Source organism: Zonotrichia leucophrys, chromosome 2, assembly GCF_028769735.1.
Source record: "Zonotrichia leucophrys gambelii isolate GWCS_2022_RI chromosome 2, RI_Zleu_2.0, whole genome shotgun sequence".
NCBI lineage: Eukaryota > Metazoa > Chordata > Aves > Passeriformes > Passerellidae > Zonotrichia > Zonotrichia leucophrys.
In genome coordinates this window covers 127,288,548-127,309,749 of record NC_088171.1, presented here as the reverse complement: position 1 = coordinate 127,309,749, position 21,202 = coordinate 127,288,548, and the positions used below count along the sequence as shown (strand labels likewise).

The 21,202-nt window shown below is 40.3% G+C and overlaps 1 protein-coding gene and 1 non-coding gene across 11 annotated transcripts in view; one reads left to right on the top strand and one right to left on the bottom strand.

The window, feature by feature from the left end:
• OXR1 (oxidation resistance 1) overlaps nt 1–21,202 on the top strand; it is a 260,724-nt gene that overhangs the window by 37,610 nt on the left and 201,912 nt on the right. The window lies entirely within an intron of this gene.
• On the bottom strand, nt 14,342–14,424 carry TRNAL-CAG (transfer RNA leucine (anticodon CAG)). The gene has a single exon. It is a non-coding gene; the product is annotated as a tRNA-Leu (tRNA).

Below are 21,202 nucleotides of genomic sequence, written 5' to 3'. Positions count from 1 at the left end.
GAAGAGATTTTTCCAGAGAATGTGAATGCCACACAGGGATATTCTTATCTGCAGTTATAAATGTTCTGTAGTTTGGAAACCTCGTGTTGTATAGCTCATTTAAACTGTCCATGCAACTGGAGAGTATTTCTCCTGCTTGGCTCACTCAGCTTTCTTTTCCTTCTCTAGCCTAGATTGGAGTGCTTCAAAAGATAGCCTACATGACAAATCCAGCCCTCAGAGCCAAGCCATTTGGTCCCTAAATGAGTTTAGCAGATTGAAGGAAGCAATTGTGAGAAGCAGGATGTGAGGAGTATGAGGACATTTGCTGAAGTGTGCGTGTGATAGTGCTCTGTTCCAGGAGCTGCATCCATTTATGCCTTTGTTAAGAGCCTTGCACATGGTATATGTTCTAGTTAGTCTTGCAGACTTGCATTGGTCCTGTAAGTCCACTAGTCCTGAGGGTCCACTAGTACCTCTGGGTAGTTAGAAATTAGCTGCCACATCCAACTCTGTTTCCTGCAAGAAGTATGGTGCCTCCTTCTCCTCCTTTGGTTTGAACCTCAGGAAGGTCCATAGGGCTGAGAGAGTGGCTCTTGTGTGATCTGCTGCCAGCACTTAGGCTGTTGAGGGACAGTGTTACCAGGTTTAACTCAAACCATTTTGGAGAAAGAAAGAAAAAGAAAAAGAAAAAGAGAGGAAAGGACTCTGATTTCTAGGGACCCTGATTGCCCTGATAAGAACTCAACATTTCAACATTTTAACTGTACTCTTTTTTGTGGAGACTGTTTTATTTACAGGGTGTGATTCCAGCCTGAGGCACTGTGGCCAGTGCAGCTGGCAGCTTCTGCTGGGTGCTGATGGCTGGTTTGGTGCTTTGTGATGGTTGGCCAGGTCAGTCTTGGCCAGTGGTCCAAGAGTTTCATAACACAGCATTTGTTCCTGGAGGCAAATTGTTTTCTTTCCAAATTGTACTCCAGTCAGCCATCCTGGAAAGCTGCAGTCAATTTTCTTAGGCCAGGTCTGTCAGCAGCAATTTGAGTCCTGTGATAAATAGAAAACAAACCTCTCTTCCAGTGTCTAATTATATTGCCATGTTTATAAACTTAGATAATAGTTAAGCTGGACAAATAGTATGATTGGTATAGAAGGATGATGTGATTTGGAAAGACACATCAGCTTTTTAGTCACTGACAATTACTGACTTTCTCATATCTAGTTTTGATTAGAAAGTTAAGGAAATAATGTTTATTTATGTTATAAACTCCTGATATGAACAGACTGTAGTGTTTTCAAGATTATTTTCAAGATAATATAAGCCTAATTTCTTCTTTTCTTATAGTTACAGGGAGACTGTGTTCACACAGGGTTTCTAAACTTCATGGTTTTAATTGCATTAGACCTGAACTATTGCTATGTTTGTCCTGATACCCCTGCCAGATTCTGAAGCATGGCAAATGGATGCCCACAAAGCCCTGTCCATTACTGAACACTAGGACCATATGCCAAAGTTTTTTCTGTGGGATTTGTAAGCGTACAAAAATAATTATCTGGTTTGACCCTAGTTCTGGTGCTCACCATCCCCTTTCTTTTGCTTTTTAATTGAAAGTGACACTCCTTGAATGAAGCTATATCATATTTTGTGAATGTATTCTCTGTTACAGAATTAACTTTTTTATTGCTGAACTTTGTTATGTTGCCAAAATATGAACTTTTAATTTCTTGCACTGTTTCATTGCTTAGGGATCTGGAGGCTGACTAATGTAAAATGATAAGGCAGCTGTGACACTCAGATTTTATTCAACCAGAACAGATGCAGTCTAGAATACAGATGTACATGGGCAGCACAGAGTGTAACAGACACAGACAGGGGTACAGAGTGGGGAACAGAGCAGAACTTGACACTGTGTAAGCAGTAGCCAAAACAGTGATGTGTTACCAACAGTTTTTTAATCACAAATTCAAAACACACCACCATATGGTCTGCTGTGAAGAAAATTAACTGCATCCAAGCCCAACCCAGTGCAATGCAAAAACCCCAATCAGTGTTCATATGCTGAAGCTTAAGCTCCAATAGAGTGATTGTATGTCTAATAAAAGATAGAAAATACATATTTTAGTTTTACAATCCACCCAATAAAAATTTGACTTCCTACACACACAAATGAAGTCACAAAATTTTTACACAATCATGAACAGCTTTAAAAAATTTTCTTGAAGCAACTGCATCCCTAATTAGAAAAAGTGAATTAATACCTGAATATATTGGATGTTTTAAGAAATGAAAGTATAAAATAAATTTAAGTCTGTTTAAACTTTTCTAAACTGTTAATTTGTTCTCAATTTTATTTTTACAGAATTCTATTTCACAATAAGGCTCTACTCTGTCTTATGTGGAGCCTTTTAAAGCCATTTACATGAGCTAACCCAATAACTTGGCATGTATATTTTGTTAAAGTCATCTCTATTTCTACAACTTCATGCTGTAGATCTAATCCTCATAAGTATTTCATTATCCTAATTGTGTTTATTTGCTATATGTTGGAGTTTCTGTAGAAATGTCTGATCGTTGCCTGCAGATTATTTAATTATAGGATTACATTTGCACTTCAGCTATAACCTTTAATACCACAAGTTCCTTCTTCAAATGGAAGAAGATTTCAAAGGCTGGCACTTGAAAATACAAAAAGAATCTTACATCTTCATGACAGGATCGGGGTTTTTTGTTTTCTTTGCAGTGGAATGAAAAGTGTTTATTTGTTTCTCAGTTGATCTCAGACAATAAATGTGTGAGCAAAACTGCAGACACCTTTCTTTTTGTGGTTCCAGATTCCTTATGCTTTAGAAGATTCAGGAGGCAGAGAATTTCTAAGCAAGACCTTAAGATATACTGTGTACATGGCTTGGCTTTTTACTTTACGGGGATGTGTTTCCTGTTACACCCTGTTCATGTTCCTGCAGAAGGGAAAACTGCTGCATTTCCATAATCAGTGGAATTCTTTTTGCTTCTATTCTAGAAGTCAGAATTTCACATGAATTTTCTAATAATGGTCTTTAGCAAGAGTATGCAGGATGAGGAAATCGTTTTGTTTTTAAAAACTGCATTTGCAGGAAAAATATGCCAAGATATAAACTGAAGGTCAGTCTTGCTGAATGATGAATTCAGTTGAAGGCACTCATGCCCCAATTCAGTCACTTCTGCAGGCACAGGAAAGCATGAAGAAATTTCCCAGGCAAGGATGAACTTTTCCTCATGCTCAGATTTCATGCTGAGCTTGGGCCTCAGTGCCCTGCAGATATCTCCTGTTAGTGGTTTATATCTAGTCTTAGCAGAGCTGCTCCTGCTAGATTTTGCTGCAAAAATATCTTAGTAACATTTCTCTGATTTTTAGGAAAGGAAATCTGTAGATTAGAGAATTATTATTGCTGCTACATGTGAAACTTAATCTCAATTTGAAACCACTCTTGTTTAATTTCAACTTCAATGTGAAAAGCACACATGACAATCAGCGCCTAACAGAGCTAAGTGGCATCATCCAACCTCTGCTGCATTTTCATATGGAAGAATGGCTATACTGGTGGTCAGAAATACATTTTCTCTCAGGGTTAGCTTGCCAGATACATCTCTGAAGCCTTCTGAAGCAGAACTGGTACCATATAATGAAAGCAGTTGCTGTGTCTTACAGACTTTTTCAGATGCTTCTGGCAGTTACATGAATTCTCAGATGTCTCCCCTTTTTTGGATGCTTTTTTAAATCCCTGTCCACAGGGACAGCACTGTATCAGACTGAAGGGCTTTCTCAGTTTTTTATTTCTTAACAAAAATCCCAATATCCTGATAAAAACGAGATCTCATTTCACAATGTGATATGTCTACATCCTGCTTGTATGTGTACAAAATCCCCAGGTGAAGTTTTCAGCATGGTGAATAATAGATATCTGCACAAGTCCCATGCTTTGTTAATGGGATTTTTTTAAGCTGCTCCCTGATACCTTTTTAAACACTCACACTGGTGATGTATTTTATTATGGTCTTACAGAAGACACTCTGGTAAAGTGTATTCTGATTCTGTATTCAGCAACATGAATCAGTCCCAGGGAATGGGCCCAGCTCACTGTCTGTGTCTGTGCTGTATTGCTGCAGACAGTGGTCATGGGCTGTTGGCTCCTTTTTTATGTGGCCATAAATTGCCTGTTTTGCTGACACTTTAAAGTAAATGAAGGATAGTATCAGCACTGCTGGCTTTCTGGCAGGAAGCCTAAGAGCAACTTGATATACCTTGTGTGCCTAACTAATGCCACTTCAATGGAAGGTTTTAATTAAGTGCATGTCTGTGTGTGCAGAGAAGAAATCAAAGGCATTTGGTAAAAAGAAAGTGTATCTGCTCCAGAGTCACTGAGGAGAAATTTGGTAGGAGCACTAAATGGCTTTCAATTAATTGGAAAATATTTTCTTAAATATTATCAGAAAAGACAAAAAATCTGTCTGAAAGGAAGACTATAACATTATTCTGTAGATCTAACCCATTTGCCCCATACTTGTAAGATGTCATAGTAGTACAAGTTAGAGGAATAGAAGTTGTAAAACTAATCTGATATGCTGGATTTTATCAGGCTCCCTAATTGTAGTTATGAGAAGAACACTGGAAACTGGTTTATCTGGAGCCAATATTTTTGATTTGTCCTTTCTGTAGCAGTTTCTAATCTTGCAAACATCCAAAAATTCATTAATACAAGTAAAATTCTTATAGCAAATATTTTATAACCAGGTAGCCATATTAAAACTCTAGCTGTTGAAATTGAACTTATCACACGGGAATTTCATCCCAATTTCCTCATTCTCACAGTTACAGGAAAAAAAGTGCACTCAGCTCTCTTCAGACTGTCTAGAGGGATTGCTCTTTATGAAAAAGAGAAGGTCTAAGGAGCAGAGATAATTCATTTACCACTAGATATGGTCCATGATTTATTTTGGATAATGTTTGGTATATAATTCATTATTCTGTTGCATTACAGCAAAGCTCAAAGAGGGCAACCCTTTTTTTTGTAGAAGGCTTGTTACGTCATATTGTATTTGCCTTAATCCCTATAATCTTTTTAAGGCCTCAATACAGAGTGCTTTCCTTTTATCCATCTTTCAACCAAGGTAGAAATCTGCTTCATTGCTCACTAAATGTTTTTCTAGAAGAAATGGAGTTTTCTCAACACCCAGTCTGAAATTCTGCAGCAAACTCTATGAGGAGCTAGAGATGACCACACAGTCTTAACTTTTGTCCCTGTTTGATCTTCCCTCTCTAATGAGTTATTCTTTGCATTAAATAACCACAGTGAAAGAACAACACCTAAGCCTTGTCATGGCAAACTCTTTTGCTCCCCTGTATGACATCTTACTTTAAAATAATGTTCTTCTGTGAACTGTACTGTCAGATAAAAGATTCCCCCATTCCCAAAGCCCCATTTTTTTTTGCTTGTTTGTTTGTTTCTTAACATGGACAATGTTATTTTCTGAACACAGAATTCTATGTCTGATTTCCTAATATTACAGAGATGTGACTCCTGGGACTGGAGTGCTGGAATGGAAGGATACATGCTCTGTAGGAAGGACAGGAAGGGAAGATGAGTAGGGGCATCACCCTTTATGTCAATGACCATGTTCATGTACAGCTGTACATGGAGCTCTGGGATGGATGAAGAGCTGGCCAATGGCTTATGGGTCAGGACTATAGGCAGGGCAGGGACAGGTGACATTATAGGGTCTGCTCTATATCTGCCTCTTTTGCCTTAGTCTTCACCAACAAGTGCTCCAGCCACAGTGCCCAAGTCACAGAAAGCAAAGGCAGGAACCAGGAGAATGAAGCACCACACACTGGAGGAGGAGATCAGGTTCAAGACTATATAAGGAACATGAAGATGTACAAGTCCATGGGACTTGATGAGATGCATCCATGGGATCTGAGGGAGTTCTCAGAGAAGTTTCTAAGCCACTATCCATAATACTTGAGAAGTCATGGCAGTCTGGTGAAGTTCCCACTGACTAGAAGTGGGAAACAAAACCCCTGGTTTTAAAAAGGAAAAGAAATGGAGACCTGAGGAAGTACAGGCCAATCTGTCTCACCTCTGTGCCTGGCAAGATCATGGAGCAGATCCTCCTAGTAACTGTGCTGAGGCACATGTAAAATAAGGATGTGGCTGGTGATTGGCAACACAGTTTCACTAAGAGCAAATCATGCCTGAAAATTTTGGGGCCTTCTATGACGGGGTTACAGTGTAGGAGGATAAGGGAAGGGCAGTGGATTTCATCTACTGGGACTTGTGCAAAGCCTTTGACACTGTCCCACACAGAATCACAGAATAATGAGGTTGGAAGAGACCTCTAAGATCAAGTCCAACCTCTGCCCTAACACCTCAACTAGACTTTAGCACCAAGTGCCATGTCCAGTCTTTTTTTAAACACATCCAGAGATGGTGACTCTACCATTTCCCTGGGAAGAGCATTCCAGGACTTTATTATTCTTTTGGTGAAAAATTTCTTCCTAATATCCAACCTTTACCTTCCCTGACGTAGCCTGAGACTGTGTCCTCTGGTTCTGTCAGTTCCTGCCCAGTGGAAGAGACCGACCCCCACCTGCCTACAACCTCCCTTCAGGAAGTTGTAGAGAGCAATAAGGTCAGCATGACATCCTCTGTCTCTAACGTGGAGAGCCATGGATTTGATGGATGCACAACTTGGTGGATAAGGACCTGGATGGTTGGTTAAACTCAAAAAGTTGCTGTTGAGGGCTGGATATCCATGTGCAGGGCAGTGACAAGTGACATTTTGCAGGGCTCAGTATTGGACTGCTGCTGTTTAACAGCTTTGTTGAGGACATGGGCAGGAGGACTGAACCTGGCAGGCCCCCTTGGCAAGATTGGCAATCACACCAAGCACTGTGGTGTGGGTGACATACTGGAGGGAAAGGATGCCATCCAGAGGGACATGGACAAGCTTGAGGAGTGGGCCCATTCAAACCTCATGAAGTTCAACAAGGCCAGGCACAAGGTCCTGCACAATGATTGGGGCATCGTCCTGGGCAGAGGATGGATTGAGAGCAGCCCTGAAGAAAAGGACTTGGGGTTGTTGGTGAATCAATAGCTCAGGATGTGCTGACAATGTGTGTTTGCTGCCCAGAAAGCCAAACGTGTCCTGGGCTCTTTCAAAAGCAGCGGGGGCACCAGGGCAATGGAGGAGATTCTGATCTTGTGAGATCCCACCTGGAATTCTGTGTCCAGCCCTGGGGTCCCCAACACAAGAGGGAAATGAACCTGTTGGAACAAGTCCAAAGAAAAGTGGCAAAGATGGTCAGAAGGCTGGAACACCTCTCCTGAGAAGTCAGGCTGAGAGAAAAGAGAAGGCTCCAGGGAGACCTCTTAGCACCTTTCAGTACCTAAAGAGAAGCTGTGGAAGAGCTGAAGAGGGACTTTTCACAAGGACATGTGAACATGGGATAATGTATTTAAACTGCCAGAGGGTAGGTTTAGATTAGATATAAGGAAGAAATTCCTTACTGTGAAGATGTTGAAACCATGGACCAGGTGCCCAGAGAAGTTTTGGGAGCTTAGAAGTGTTCAAGACCAGGCTGAATGGAACCTTGAGGCACCCTGGTCTAGCAGGAAGTGTCCCTGCCCATGGCACAGATATTGGAACTAGATGACTCTTCTAACCCAAACCTTTCTATAATTCTATTCTAATTATTCTATTCTATTATTCTATTGTTGTGAAAATGTAAGCGTGAAGACTGAAATATGTAAAGCTTCCTTCTTAGCCTGTATACTTCTTTCAAATGTATATAGTAGATGGGGAATCTCCTGGCAAGGGGAGAAATAAATGCAACAGATGCTTAGTAAGAGCAAAAAAGCTATGAGAGTAGTTCCAAGAATTGAAGATGGCATTAAAAGGTTATTTACCTTGTGGCAAATAATTGCATTTTGCCTGACTTTTATTACTGTGAGAGATGAGAAATATTTTGGCATTTATTATGATAAGTGAGTTGTAAACAGAATGATCTTGTTTCTCTGGGTATTACAGAGCAATATTAGATGCCTCCACTGCTCACAACAAAGACAGGAATCCTTATTAACAACATAGGGAAAATCCAGAAACCAGAAAAATTATGTATCTTAGAGTATTCCAATTAAAGTAATGAATACTGTGGTCTTAAAACCTTCATAAGATAATTGCTTCACATTAAGGTAGAGCAGTGGTCCTGTTCAGAGTGCAGGAAGACATGAGGAACATTGCCCTTGCCCAGACACTGGCTTGCACATGGATCCTCTGGCAGTGCACAGGCAGGCTCTGGAATATTTTGCAGCAGCATGTGAATGCTAATACTTTCAGAAAATGCCCGAATCCCATTTTTTTTAATGGGAAGGTGGTTAAACACTGCAAGAGTCTCTCACAAGATTGAATGGTCTCTGTCCTGGCAGACAATCAAAACTGGCTGGGGCTCTGAGCAATCTGCTGCAGCTGAGCTGGCTGTGGGTGGGGGGGAATCCCAAGAGGCCCCACCAGCCCCAGTGACCTCCTTGCAGGGTTCTTCTTGCAGAAATATCACTACAATAAGAAACCTCTGAGCCCCAAATTTCTGGAAGCAATGAGGCTTTGTCCTGCTGTTTGTCCTGCTGATTACCACTGTCTGTATTGATTTCTCTCTCAGGGCTGGTCTTGGCCACTATCCCAGAGGATGCTGATGCTGGGAATTGGGCTGATCCAGCATGGATGTCCTTGCATGTATTAAGAGGATATTGGGCTAGATTGTAGATAAGGAGTAAGTCTAACTGGGGAGGACAGATTAGTTAGGAGAAGAGACAATGCAGCTGCCTGTGATGCAGTCAGGGCAGCCCAGGAAGAGTCCTGACACTGAGATTTTGCATGAAATTTTGTTTTCTTATCAGTTCCATGATGTAAGACTGGGGGGCCCCTTCTCTTTGAGGAGACTTTGAAGATCCTGGGTGCTTTGGTGAGGAGTCTGTTTAGCTGTGCAGCAATAGTGACCATCCAGCTAATGCTGTGCTGTGCTGGGGAGAGTGGGAGCTGCCAGAGCCTAGCCTAGCACTGGCACTAGCACTGAAGGAACAGGAAAATGAGTTAATTCCAGTTAAACCTGAGTGTGACATTCCCACCCTGAGATAAGGGTTACTATTTCTAGCAGCAAACAACTAGTGGTTTGGCTGACAGTAAAAAGACAGCATTATCTTTGAAAGGGGAGTGTGGCTTTTGAAAATGGAGCAAGACTGGCCTAAGGACAGGCATGACTACCAAAAAATACTGTTTTATCCAGTAATTTTTATGAAGAGCACTACCAGCAGAAAGAATAACAAGCTGCCCCATATTCTGACTGTGTCTGTCTGTAGGAGATCCAGATGCAGCCATGGCTTGTGGCAGGTACCTTTTGCCTCTGCTGTCACCAGGGTCTCTGTGCTATCAGAAACAGCTCTGTGTTACTTTCACTCTCCAGGCACGTGTGTTTCCTCATGTCAAAACTGCCCTTTGGACCTGCCCCTCTGCAGTAGGAGTGATGCCAGTAGAGATCCAGGACACTTGTACTGAGACATGAGCTGCTGCATGCCTCATCTTTAGTACAATGGTTGACTTGCATTGTCTGAATTGGTTCCAGTTCATAAAGCTGACATTTATTTAACATCAGAGTTGACCATCAATGTTCTTAACAGAGTTAGTCCAGTTTTCATGTTTTAATAATTGTGAACAGCATGGAACCCAAGGCAGATTCCTTACAAGGTAGATTCATTAGGGCAAAAAGAAATATCATTAGTGGCTGGTAATGGATTGTTTCTCGCTCGGATAAACGCAAATTCAGACGTGCTTTGAACTGTCAGTGTTGGCTTGCTTCAATGACTAAGGGAGCAGGTGAGCTGTGGTATCCTGATTATTCTTTTTGCTTTGGTTTTAAAAAAAACCTTTGAAAACCACAAAGTGTTGGAAATATACTGTCCTATCCACTAATGAGCAGTAGAAGTAATGAGATATCTCAAAACTCCCTCAGTGTCCACATACTTAGCAGATACTTGTCTGAACTTCATCTAAATCTTTTCAAAGTGATGCGTGGCTTTGGTGTGAGGAGAAAAACACTGGAAGTATTTTCCATCTATTTCAGTCATTCAGTGACTCATGCTGAGTGGCAAGATCAGCTCAGATCTGGGTTTCTATTATGCTTTGTGATGGGCATATGAGATGTCTCTTCTGTACTGTATTCTCCCCTAGTCCATGGGCAACATTCATAAAACCAGGAGGAGTAAAGTTTGCTGATGACCATTTGTTTGTAAGAAAAATTTTTATCTGAAGGAATAAGTTCTATGTGGAAATATTCTCACATGTAGGATGGTGCAGTATTGGTAATGGTAGAGTCTCAGCTTGCCCAGAAAATTATCTATTTCCCTGAAACCCTTCAAGGGGATTTCACACAGAGTGTGGAGTCTGCCTCTTTTCTTTCCCCTTCTGGTCAATAAGGGCTCTGCTCACATGTACAGCTCTGGCTGCAGCTGCAAGGGAGTCCTTATTCCTTATTAATTTAAAGGTTGTATTTAATAGAGGCTTCCTTAAAGCAAACTGGCCTTTGGTAAAGCACTGCAGCTTTCTGTGTCTTTTATCTTCTGTTTGTATTGGCACCCTGAAATACATTTGTTTGAAAAAATGTGTAGTCCCTTTCTCAAAAAAAAAAAAAAAAAAGAAATAAAAAAAAAAGAGAGAGAGAGAAAAAGAGAAAAAAAAAGATTTGTCATTCTCTGTATCTTATTTGCCAGAAGCACTGCCTTGTGCACCATGCCATAGAGAGAAAAAAATTCTGAGCTCTTCATTTTTCTGTATGTCTCACCTTGTGACATCTTCTCACAGGAAATATTCACAGCACATGCAAATGTTGAGAGTTTGGTCTCAATCCTTGTGACCAGCAATGGATAAGATATATGCAGGTTCTATCGCAGAAAAAGCTGATCATGTGCTTCCTTTAATAATGAAAGATGTTTAAATCTGAAGATCTTGTCTAGCTGATGTGATTATTTTAGTTTTAAATTGACTGCAGAGCTGAACATATTCATGTGAGGAGCCTCACTAAACAGTCTGTATATAAAAGAGTGCAGATATCAGCATTTCATTATAAAATACTAAGCATACATGCTGATAATCAGATTTTTTTTAAAGTGATTGTTTTTTCCCCTCAAATACCTCTCTAGATTCTGTCTAGTCCATCTTGTGAAAGTTTCTAAAAGCAAATTTATAGGAAGAGATTTGTCTCCACATAATTAATTTCTGTCATTCTGTAAGTTTCCGTGTGTTTTGCTGAGATTTGGTGCATATTTGTAAAAGTGACTGTTACATACATAACATTAATGAAGAATTTGACAGATTATTCTGTTCTGTTCAGGCCTTAATTCAGGAAAAATTATCTGAGAGAAAAGGAATTGAACTTTATACAGATTTCTTAATGAAGTCCTATGGTCTCTGTTGTTTATGATGGCTTAGGATTTAATCTTCCCTCTCCTCTCTCTTTAGTTTTGTTCATTCTTATAGTCTGTAATTATGGAAGAGTTGGCTTGGAAGAATATTATGTTTTATTTTGTGATTATATTGAAAATCCAAATGAAATCTTATCTGCATATATAATTTACCCATTGCAATGTGTTACTAGAAGGGAAATGCTGTTAACTGCAAACTATGAAGATTTCTAGGCTGCAGAGTTTTTATCCTGTGGCTCTGTGCATCTGTAATGTTGCTGCTGTATCATACAAGATTTGCATCATGGGACGAATCCACTGAAGTAACTTGTGAACTGTCCCTGGAGCTGGGGCTTTTCTTATCTTGAATGGTGGCCAGAGCCCTTTGTAGTTCTCTCTCTCTCTGCCTCCCATGCAAGACTCCTCTCAGTGGGGATCAAAGTAGGGTCAGGAAGGGCTTGTAGAAAAAAGCTACAGTCCTGAATAGGTATTTAAATGCATAATTATTTAATGGTATTCTCATTTGTAGTTTTCTAGGATGCTTAAACCATCTCATACTGTAGGTACATCTGGGCTGATTTATATGATCTCAATATTCATATTATAATTGAAATGAAGCTACGGAGGTTCAAGACCTCAAAGCTGCTGTTTATCTTCTGACATTTCATTATTTAATGGTTTATATGTATATCTATATATATCTCTACCTCAGTTATATTTTTTTCTTCAAAGTTTAGAAAGAGTCTACTCTCTTAATTTAGATCAAATTACTTCTAATAATATTGATTTGATGCCTCTATAAGGTAGATAACAAACTTCTACTTTAAATTGTCTTGGTGGGACTTGATGGTTTTGTTTTCAGGTTTTGTCCAAAATGGATCCCACAGATAGGCCAGGCAGTCCTGCAACTTCACAGTTCAGGGTTACTGCTTTGGGTGGCTTTAGGTGGCTGCCTGTTGATCTTGTTGTGTTTGGCAGATCCAGACACGTTGGACTTGCTGGGTGTTCACAGCAGGCAAATGTGCTGCTTCCATAATTCCAATAGTGGTAGAATTGCTGCCAGGAAAGTGGAGTTAAACACTTTAACAGTTCAGCAGAGGAAAGTGTAGGGGGATACAGTATGGGTAAATGAAGGTGGTATAGAAAGTAATCTTATCCCCTAAAGAGTTGCAGCTGAACCAATTACTAAAGATTAGGAGCAGGCCTGATGTTAACAGGCCACACCTGTAGCCAATAAGAAGAGTGTTATAAAAGAGTGGATTGGTTGGTTGAGGGAACTGGAGTCAGTTGGCTGCTGTGAGGACAAGGAGGAGTCAGTGCCTAGAGGAGCTGCCTACAAGAAACATCAAGGAGGTGTGAAATTCTAGCAATATGGAACCTTTGCAATGTAATGACAATAGAACTATTGCACAATAATGACAACAGGAAAGTGTCCCTGTATCCATTAACAGCCTGTAGTGCTGCTTGCCTAGTAAAAATGGATGGATTAACACCACCCCTTGGGTTAAGTCCTGGAGAAAAACAGATGTATATCATCTGGGCACAAAGTGTGGTAAAGTATTCTGTGCAGGTAAGCACTCTACTCAAGGGTTACTTAGTAGAATTTGCAGATGGACGGAATTAGTTGCCTTTGTCAGAGTTGATGTTATTATCATGTAATTAAAACACTACCTGTTTGTTTCTTCTACTGGGATAATTCATTGAGTCACCTATTTTAGCTGCTCATTTATAATGATTTAGTGTATGTGTTTTCAGAGGTCATTACTGTATGCCTGCTGAGGGCTTGCAGTGCTGGATATTTAACATTAACTAAAAATCTTAGTCTTCTACTGCATTCATAGGAAGAATGTTCATGTGACTATTGTTTGTGGTTTTGTTTCTCAGAAATACTTTGCATTCCAGAATTTCACCTAATGTGTATATTACATGAAAATTTAATTAGTTTACTGATTCATATCTGTTTTTGTGAGCTACATAAATTTTAAAAAATCAAGAACACAAAGCAAAATCCAGAGTATTATGGAGAGCAAGTTAAAAGTAAGAAAAAAGCACCTAGCATTGAGCTGGGAGCTGTAGTTTTAGAAAACATCTAGAACAACAATAACTGCTCACCTCTGGCAAAAGAGGGAGAGAGAGGTTTTGCCTTCTCCTTTTCATGCTCTCCTTTGCTCACTCCCTTTCTCCTGCTGCTTAAGCAAGTGCCAGAGCCCTGCAGGTGGTGCCACTCCCTAGAGCAGCAGGAGCCCATCTCAGGGCAGTGACATTTGTCCCTGCAGGGTGAGGTGCCTGGCCTGGCACCCAGTGTCAGAGCAGTAATGGGAAAGTGTAGGGCTGCTGCAGCCATGGTGGTGGAGAGCAAGCGAAACCCCACCAGATTTTGGGGGCTGCAGGGCTGCACTGTGAGCTGCTCCCTGCTTTAGGCTGAAACAATTAGGTTTTCCATTTTAATTTAAGACACCATTTAAATCTTAAAATAGAACAGAATAGAATAGCAAGTTCAGTTGGCAGGAACCTGCAGTGATCATCAACTGCCTGAGCAGTTCAGGGCTGACCAAATGTTAAGGCATGTCATTAAGTGGACTGTCCTCTAAAACATTGAGATAGTTTGGGCATTGACCACCTCGCTGGAAGCCTGTTCCAGTTTTCTATTGCCTTCTCAGTAAAGAATTGCATCCTAGTGGCCGGTCTGAACCTCTCCTGACACAGCTTTGAACCATTCCCACACTTCCTGTCAGTGGATACCAGGACGGTGAGAGAAGGACCTCCCCTTTTGCTCCTCAGGAAGCTGTGGAGCACCATGAAGTCTTTTCCTCAGCCTTTTTTTTTTCCGAAGTAGACAAAACCAAAATCCTCAGCCTGAGTCCCAAAATGAGGCTGTCAGGAGTGGGATTCGAACCCACGCCTCCAGGGGAGACTGCGACCTGAACGCAGCGCCTTAGACCGCTCGGCCATCCTGACCCACGTGGGGGTGCTGTGGTGGCGCTGTCACTGTGTATTTCTGGATATTTTTAGTAATGCATTGCTGGTTTTCTGCACGCAGTGGGTGCTAAAAAAATATTCTGAATGAGAGCGTATCTTGTGTTGACTCTCTAGTGACCATGATAACTGATGTTTATTCGTACATGCAGCTGCTGGGTTCTGTGAATGAGTGTTAGTGTGGGGAGAAAGAAGCAGGTATTTTTGCATGTTTATTACATATGCCATGAAGCAGACATTTGAAGCTGTACAGAAATTAGTAAAAACGTGGTATGCAGTATAGTTCACAAAGACGTTGCTTAAGGCTTATTAGTTTCCTGTAATGTCTATGAAAATCCCCCTGGGATATATGCAAGTTTTTCATGGTAAGAGTTCTCTGATATTTGAAAGGGGACTGTGACACTGAAGCAAACTGTATGTCTCCTTGCTGAAGGTTTTTTCCAAAAAAATTCATGTGCTTGAAAACTGAATCTAGGAACCTCTAAATATGCAGCATTTGGAAGTAAAAGTAAATATGAAAGACAAGAGGTGTGCTTGTTTGGAAGCATCAGGTTAAAGTGCAGTGTTTTTTTTGGAATATAAACTTACTAGAGGAAAAAAAAAGAAATGGGAAAACCAGAAACTGACTGTCAGAAATGGCAAATAAAATATTTTTATTTAAATATAAATAATATAATTTATGTTGATAATATAATTAAATTGCTTCATATGTTTCTAAGGAATGATTACATAATTTAATAGAAATTTATTTAATATATACAATAAATTTTTAATAAATTAATAAATTTATATATTCATTATATGACAACTATATATAAAATAACAAAGAAAATTAATATTAGTTATGATAAAATTAATATATAAATATAATAAATATATGAATATATAAATGTATAAAATTTAATAAATAAATATTTATCATTTATATATTAAATGATATAATAATTTATTTAGAATCTTAAAAAGCAATATTTTCCTATGACAAAAACAGGCAACTCTCTGTACTAAATTGGCCAAAAGTTGGTACTGGTTTTATTTGATACTGTTCCTCCTGAATTGAGAAAACAGTTCTTCTGGCTCCAGCTTGTCAATGTCTTTCTCTTTGGGGAGCCCAAAGTCCTGGGCTGAATACTTTGGTGCTATCTCATGGATGCTGAGCTGAGGAAATAATGACTTGTCTTGACCTACTGCCCATGTCCTTCCTTGGAGACACACAAGAGTTGGCTGGACAAGGCTCTCTCTTGTCCTGACTTCAGAGTCAGTCCTATTTTCAAAGCTGACTTTGCTTTGAGCAAAGTTTTAGAGCAGGTAAGTTCTAAAGGTCCCCTCAAACCTAAACTCTTATGTGATTCTACAACTATGTGCCATCATTTTGGACAATTTTATGTAACAGTGCTTGTGAATTGAGAGTATTAATGCTCTATCTTGGCTATGCTGTAATGTGCCCTTTCTAGGGCAACAAGCAGTCTTGTCTGAGGCCCAGCAGAATGAAGAGATGAGCCTGTGTGACCAATATTCTTGTAACATACTAGAAATGTTATGTTGGGAGTCAGGAGTTATGCTGTAATTTATGCTGCATTTCAGCAGTCTTGGTTGACTTCCTGGAAGACACAATTTTCTCATCTTTAGAATTAGTAATATATTTAAATTAAGCAGAAACAGTGCCTTGGAACAGTCAAAAAACATGTTTATATGTGCTGAAATAAGAGTCTTATTTAGCCAGTGTAGTGCTGTTTGTTTGACTGGGTGGTTGATTTTTTTCTAAATAATAGCCAGTGAACTGCTCAGAACTTTTTCCAAAACTTTGGTGTATAGCAAGATGGGCAGAGTGCAATAAGCAGAAATAGAGAGGGCAGAAGTTTGACCATAAAAGTCAACTCATAATGTAGTAACTCCAGAATGAGCAGCAGTTGCAGCCTACACTCTTTGTGCTGTCAGCACAGAGCTTTCTGGGTCTTCAGCCAGCAGCTCCAAAACCTTGTGTTCCCTACTTCAAGACATATTGATGATGTAATGCTGACTGAATGTGTCTTGAATTGCTGGGAAATTAACTAAACAGGTCTTAATTTAAATCAAGTCTAAGTTGTAAAGATACCCATTGGCTTCTACACTGGTAGATCACACAGGAAAGCATAACTAAGTGCATGCCAAATATACAGTGACCTTGGTGAAGAATTTGCTCAAGTCTACTCCTGGACTGCTCTCCCTTAACATTTTGGGGCATTTTTTGGCACAGAACTTCATTAACTACAGAGCTAATGATCTGTAGCATTAGCTCTGTTCCCTGAAAATCTGCAAATCTGGCTGACTTGCTGGTTAAAATGTAGTCATACTTGGTGTGCAGTTGCCATCCTGACTGAGCTCTAATAAGTGAACTGAAAACCTCAATAAAAAGGCCATATTTAAAAAGATGTGTGCATTCCCCAAATCCTTTGGCACAGACTTATGTAGCTGCCTGTCCATCACACATTGACACTCACCAGGCTGGAGGTTGGTGGTGTTGGATGTTGATGGGCCCAGCAGATGTGTTCCTATCCACTGAAAATAAAGTCCCTGGGATGTAAAGTGCATTGGTATTACCCATTGAAAGGGTTTGCTCAGCTGGTTCCTGATGCTCTGATGACAGCAGGTGCAGAAGAAACTCTTTGGCAAAGGTATTGCTGTCGACAGTGTCTCATGTTTGCCTTCTGCTGGTGCCCAAGCTAATCAGGGATTTGCACTGCTGTATGAGTATAGCAGCAGTTGATGTATTTAAGTACTAGGTCCAGTATCTCCAGTAGTGGAGATAAAAGGCATCACATATGAGAGGCCTATTCCCATCTTTGCTTATCCCTCCTGTTACTGAGTATCCCTTCCTTGAACACTTTGGGTTTGTGTCCTGCTTTAAGTAAAGCTTCTCACAAAGTGAGAGCATCTTTTGTGCTTTTCTTGCTTCGAATAGGAGAGTTGCTTTCCTCCTTATTATATTGGAGTAGGAATCTCAATATTACCAGGTAGATTGTGCCTGGGCCAGTCTGTCCCTCGCTGCTGGGCCAAAGGTGGCAGCTGTGGTGTATCACCCCAGAGACACCTTTAGCTTGCTGGAGGTTGCAGCTGGGCACTGAACAAGTCCAGGCTTGTTAGGAACTCTGTTTACCTCAGGAAGCAAGGCTTCAGGAGATGGTGAAGAGAAAGGAGACGGATTCTGCTGGAGGGTAAATATCCAGAGCTTTATTCCATGGTCACAGAGGTCTGAATCTTGGCAACAGCTCCAACAGAATCCCAACCACATGGCTTGATTGGGCTTTTAAGCTCCAGGGGAGGGAAGGGACAGGTGGGCCACCAACCAGGTGGGAGGGGCAGGGTCTCAAGGGAGGATGACACCCAGACAGGCCAATGACCTCTGGGCGTAGGGGCATCTTTTGAACTTGACCAACCACACGATGGCCTTCCTGGAATGTTAAGCCTGATTGACAGGACTCCCTCAGCAAGGGGGTGAGGGGGAAGGGGAAGAGAGGTATTGCCACACCTGGGAGGTGACCTGGAAGTCTAAAACAGGACATTACAACACACCACAACACTTATGTTTCAGGTGTCTCCCTGGGGCCCCAAAAGAATTCAAAAAGAATGACTGTGTCCAATGGGACTGATGCATCTTCTTCCAAAGAGAAAATGGAGCACGCTATGTGGGTGATAATGAGATGAAATGTGGTTAAATGGAGACTTGACTTCAAATAGTGTTTCCTTTTCACTATACTTTTAACTTCACATTTTGTTCCTATTTCTATAAAAGCACATGTGCTTGACTTTACAGGTACATCCAATCCTGTTGTCAAGCCTTTTTTAGTTGCACAAAGAGAAATATAAAGAGATTCATAGACTCAAAATGTTGTCAAGGAGGTGGGAAGCTCTCTTCCTGCCCCCTGTAATCTTTAGGAACCAGACTCATTCATTTATATGAAAAATATATCAGTAGCCTAAAGAGACTATAGGCTGGAAACGAGACTGCTCTGTGTCAGAACCATGTTGTCTCGGCTGCCAGCTGTCTTTGTGGCAGAACTTCAAGTTGAGTTGTAGTCACAGGTAGGAATAGTAATAGAGGCTTTTTCCTGGGCATATTTCCTCTGTTCCAGTAGGAATTAGAGATCTGAGGGGCACAGCTGAGAAAAAAGTAATCATCTTACTCTATTCAAAGTATATTGAGAATCATCTTACTCAATTTAATGGGTCTTTCTTACTAGATAGCTTATCCTCAAAACACCTTCTAAGCAAGAATGCTCATAAACCTCCTTTGAATTAAGTACAATCCCTTAAATTCCCCAAATAATATCTTCCTTTTGAAGATATGAAGCATATTAAATGTGTGGGACCATGTGGTGTTTATAGGAGATCAGGAATACTAGAGAAGGCTGGCATAGCATGTCTGCACTGTCTGTGATAATAAGAGAAGATGCCTCAGGAGCATATGTTATCAGCAGGATCCAGGAGAGATACAGCATCAATGTGTGAGGCGGGGGAGGTAGGATTCCTTCCATTCCCCTTGGTGTGGGTGCCGAGTCCCAGCTTTTCTTTCCTCCCAAGTCACTATTTTGTCAGGAATGTGAACACCAACTGGAGAATTCATTGCTCTGTCATTGCTGTCTGTTGAGTTGGAATAATGTTTTTTTCTTAATACTTTTAACTCCAAGTGAAATGGATGATTTCTTCCAAACAAAAAGATTGAACTGCCTTTATGTCTTTGTCTCATGTCTGCTGTTTACAAGAGTCACGGGTGTGAGTTTTTGTTCCTGCTTAAGGTAAGGCATTAAGAGCTGAGAGGGCAGTCAGTGGATTTCTTCTGTTTTCACTTGAACATACTCAGATGAAGAGCTGAGCTCATTTCTGTTCCTAACCTGTCCTCTTCCTGTCTGGTAACCATCAGCTCCCATGGATGGATGTAGTTACATTTATGGTTATCAGTACAGGGTATGGATGGGCTGCAGAGCATCAGAGTATCAGTACAGAGTATTTAACAAGGCTGCCGTAAAAGGTAACTCGATAGCTGACACTGGGCCAGAACTTGACCTGCAAAATCCTAATTACTAATTGATGAGTAAGCATCTTACCTGACTTTCAGCTTCCAGCTCAAGTGTTCAGCAGTGAAAAATATCCTTCTGCTTGTTAAAAAAAGTAAAAAAAAGAATCTGTAAATCATTGGAGATGTGATAAGCGTGGAAAATTGGAGTGACAGAATAACTACATTTTATTGTTAACGAGGACTTTATTTTTACTTTTATATAGCAAATTCCTAAATTATTTGAATCATAACTGCATATTTATACTCTATTAAAGTTCTGTCCTTTATAAATAAGGCAATAGAAAACAAACTGTTGAGTTGGAAGGAGTCTTGTCAATTATTTATATTAAATGAATCGGATGATGTTGTGTGTCCCAGACTCTCAAGTGGAAAATCCAGTGACAAAAGTAGTTTATCCACAACCTGTGGTGGAGGCCCTGTGTCCTCTCTTGGCAGTTTCCAGGAAGGCTGAGACATGGTAGAGAAGCTTTAGCTTAAACAGGGCTAAATAGGGTTTAGCTGGTAGGCCTGGATGTGGAGGGGTGATGTAGCTAACAGAGGATTTAGTGAAAGGAGAGCTCAAGAAGGGCTTGCCTTGTGCCAGCTAGAGAAGGGAGAACCATATGGGACCATCTAGAGTGTTGCAGGTGATTTTCTTTTCAGATATTTTCCACGGGACAAAACAAGCTTTGAAAAAAGGATGATACCTGGCTGTGGCTTGGTTTCTATTTCCATGTTATAAAGCCACTTCCTACTTACTAAAACCCAATGGAAAGAGTAAATCCCAGACCTGTTGGTACTGGATGTCAGTTGTGCTTGAAACTTCCTTTTGAACACTGCAGCCCTTCTCTCCTCTCCAGATGGAATGGATGGGATCTGCAGCCTCTTGCTCTCTGATACACAAGTGAATATTGCTTCTGAGGTGCAGAGGGAATGAATTTCCAGCTGATTTTATATGGGGCTATTTGCAATAAAAAGAAAGTGTGCAACCAGTGAGTGTATCACTGCTAATTATCACACAATAAAGATAATGAGAAATAACAATGATATTGTATCTATTATGTAATAAGAACACTAAAGTATTGAATTATGATTAATGTATTATAAAATGTGGAAGGTTTCTTAAGAGTGTTGTAATTTGGAAAGTGGGATTTTTTACTGTCAGTACTAGGATCTTGTGACTGTGTTATGCAGTATGTAAAAGAAATACTTTAAGTTCAAGATATTCCACCATTCACTGTGTACAGAAAACACTAACACAGTAGCTGTCAAATATTAACCATCCCTTAGACTTCCCTCATTTTCTAAAAGCATGGTATTTATATGTTTACTTTCCTTGTACAAAAGAGACATAGTATCTTTTTTCTTTCCCTCAAAAGGCTTTCTATTTGCATGATTAATATGTTCCTTGCATACTGTAGAGAGAAATATCTGCTTCACTCTGGTGCCCAGGCTGACTCCCCATCGACTATGTTCCAAACTAACATAAGAATTATTTATGTTTGCAACAAAAAGAAATCATGCTGCTTTGGAGTGTGGTTTTCTTGTTGACATTTTAGAAACTGTTCCAGGCTCTTCTTAATATTTAGACAAACAAATATGTTTGCTTTTTTCTGGTGCTGCTGTTGACATTTCCTAAGGGAATTGCTGTAGATGTTAACAACTTCCCAGCACAGGCATGCTGTAATGGAAGAGTTCTTTGCTTGTGGCCCTGACACAAATTCC